Below are 3,389 nucleotides of genomic sequence, written 5' to 3'. Positions count from 1 at the left end.
CCCGAGCCGGCCGGCTCCGCCGCGTCCCTCGCCGGCCGCTGCCGCCGCCCCGCCGCCGGATCCGGCCGGGAGTGGCCGGATCTACCTCTCCGATGAACTCCGGCGAACTTCTTCAACTCGGGCGAGCTTCCCCGACCATCCTCGGTTCCCATGCGATCTGGATCTGAGATCCGAAAATATCTCCTCGGTTGACTTTTCTCTCCCGAACCCTAATTTTTTGTGCATACTTTGACCTGCCGTAACTTTGCATTTGTAGCTCCGATTTGGGCATATAGTATATCAAAATGTTCGCCTCGACGAGTACATCATTTCATTCCATTGAATCATTTTAATTTGAGCTCATCTTGATGCCCAAAATGCTGCTAGAAGGAGGCTTCGTGAGTTAATTGTCAGATCTGCTAGTTCATCTTAGACTTTTGTCATTTTTGCCATGATTAATGTGTGCATGATATGCCTGTGAGTCCTTCATATGTTTTGTTAAGCATCTTGTTATCTTTCCAGAGGTGCAACCCATGCATTTTTAGGATGTGTGTGGTGACTTGTGCAAGCTTGCAAAGTGAGGCACCCGGTAAATCAGTTTTCAGGGACAGTAGTTTTCACTAAGTGGGATTATTTAGTTCGTGATGCCATATGTTCAGCTTGTTTCCTAGTGATCCGTGCCTCTTTTGAGGATGATCAGTAAAGGAGTTTTGTTAATCATGTTATGCTCTATCCATTCCTGTCTTTGTTTGCAATTATGGAGCACCCTAGCTTGAGTCAATCGAGCTCTACTTTTGCTTCGTGGTGAATCTGGGCAGATCGTCAACTCGTTTGCGATTTTGCCGATGTTATTGTAGTTGATCCGTGCATACTATGCCATTATTCTTGCCATTTCTAGCTTGCATTTTGTGCCTTCTTAATGGATGTAGGCTTTCCTTGCCATGACTTGCACCGTAGTGAGTGCATCGAGCTCGTTTACATGCCTTCGTGAGTTATATTTCAGCATGTCTCAGTTTTCACTAAGTCTGAAAACTGATTGTGTTTTAGCTATGTTTGTGTGCCCGTTAGTATATTTTGTGAACCCTTTTGACCCCAGGTCACTTCGGGTCTTTTGTTAAGCTTGTTGAGTAGCTCCATGCCATATTCTTACTTGTCTTAATTAGGTCTTGTATCATGTTGTTTTGCTGCTCCGAAGAGGGCTTCACGATCTGAAATTTCAGACAAGTGTTAATTTCACTAAGTCTGGAATCTGCTTTGCATTTGCGTTTTTGCCATGCTTGTTTGAACCTCATAATGGATGAATTGGCCGTGGCTCAGTGCTAGTCTTTTGTTACGCATCTTGTGTGCATCCCTGCCATGTATTTTGTTGCCATGTTTGGGTGCTGTAGCATGTTTTGTTCGTTGCATTTAGATGCCTACTTGCTGTAAATCGCAGACCGGTGTCATTCTTAAAACGCTTGCCATTTCCAAACCGTAACTCCGATTCCGGCGTTCTTTATATCGTTTTCAAGCGATTTCATCTCATCTTTCCAGTGGCACCCTTGTAATTCCAAATTGAGGCCAGGTTCATGCATTTCCTGTCATATCTTACATTTTGCATCCCGCATCGCATTCCGCATAGCATATCATCATTTCATCATATTGCTTGTTCTTGCACGTGGTTGATTGTATCCTTGTTGCTTGTTTGTCTTGTTTGGGTAGAGCTAGGAGACAAGTTCGCTACCGAGGAGCCCGTTGAGTTTGCTTTTGAGGATCCAGTCAACTCTGACAGCGTTGGAGGCAAGATGATCATACCCTCGAAATCACTACTATCTTTGCTATGCTAGTTTGCTCGCTCTTTTGCTATGCCAATGCTACGATGCCTACCTTTTGCTTGTCAGCCTCCCAAATTGCCATGTCAACCTCTAACCCACCATGTCCTAGCAAACCGTTGATTGGCTATGTTACCGCTCTGCTCAGCCCCTCTTATAGCGTTGCTAGTTGCAGGTGAAGATTGGAGGCCGTTCCTTGTTGGAACATCTTTTATTTACTTGTTGGGATATCATTATATTGCTATGTTATCTTAATGCATCTATATACTTGGTAAAGGGTGGAAGGCTCGGCCTCTCGCCTAGTGTTTTGTTCCACTCTTGCCGCCCTAGTTTCCGTCATATCGGTGTTATGTTCCCGGATTTTGCGTCCCTTACGCGGTTGGGTTATAATGGGAACCCCTTGATAGTTCGCCTTGATTAAAGCTTTTCCAGCAATGCCCAACCTTGGTCTTACCATTTGCCACCTAGCCTCTTTTCCCTCGGGTTTCCGGAGCCCACGGGTCATCTTATTTAAACCCCCCCGGGCCAGTGCTCCTCTGAGTGTTGGTCCAAACTAGAGTCCTGTGCAGCGCCCCCTCGGGGAAACTCAAGGTTTGGTTTTAGTTGTATGGAGCGCTCATCTGAGTGTTCCCTGAGAAAGAGATATGTGCAGCTCCTATCGGGATTTGTCGGCACATTCGGGCGGTGTTGCTGGTCTTGTTTTAACCTGTCGAAGTGTCTTGAGTTACCGAGATACCGAGTCTGATCGGAACATCTTGGGAGGAGGTCTATTCCTTCGTTGACCGTGAGAGCTTGTCATGGGCTAAGTTGGGACTCCCCTGCAGGGATTGAACTTTCGAAAGTCGTGCCCGTGCTTATGGGCAGATGGGAATTTGTTAATGTCCGGTTGTAGATAACTTGAACCTTAATTAATTAAAACAAATCAACTGAGTATGTTACCGTGATGGCCTCTTCTCGGCGGAGTCCGGGAAGTGGACACGGTGTTGGAGTAATGTTTGCGCAGGTTGTTCCTCTAGTTTCTCGCTCGCGCTTTGCCTCCTCTTCTCGCTCTCTTTTGCGAATAAGTTAGCCACCACATATGCTAGTCGCTTGCTGCAGCTCCACTTATATTCGCCTTACCCCTTCCTATAAGCTTAAATAGTCTTGATCGTGAGGGTGCGAGATTGCTGAGTCCCTGTGGCTCACAGATTACTATAATTCCAGATGCAGGTCCAGGTGTTTCCGCTCCAGGTGACGAGTACGAGCTCAAGTGGGAGTTAGACGAGGACTCTCAGCGTTACTATGTTTCCTTTCCCGATGATCAGTAGTGGTGCCCAGTTGGGGGTGATTGGGACCGTTGTCGCATGTTGGGTTTTCTTCTATTTTGGCACCGTAGTCGGGCCATGAGTGTTTTGGATGATGTAATGTTATCTTTGTACTTGATTGACGTGGCGAGTGTAAGCCAACTATGTTCTCCCCTTTTATTATTACATTACATGGGATGTTTGTGAAGATTGCCTAACTTGCGACATATGCCTTCAATGCGATTATGTCTCTAAGTCGTGCCTCGACACGTGGGAGCTATAGTCGCATCGAGGGTGTTACAAGTTGGTAATCAAA

The sequence above is a fragment of the Triticum dicoccoides genome, chromosome 3A (assembly GCF_002162155.2).
Source record: "Triticum dicoccoides isolate Atlit2015 ecotype Zavitan chromosome 3A, WEW_v2.0, whole genome shotgun sequence".
In the NCBI taxonomy this organism is placed as follows: domain Eukaryota; kingdom Viridiplantae; phylum Streptophyta; class Magnoliopsida; order Poales; family Poaceae; genus Triticum; species Triticum dicoccoides.
The sequence above is the reverse complement of the archived record's forward strand: the minus strand, read 5'-3'. Positions refer to the sequence as shown.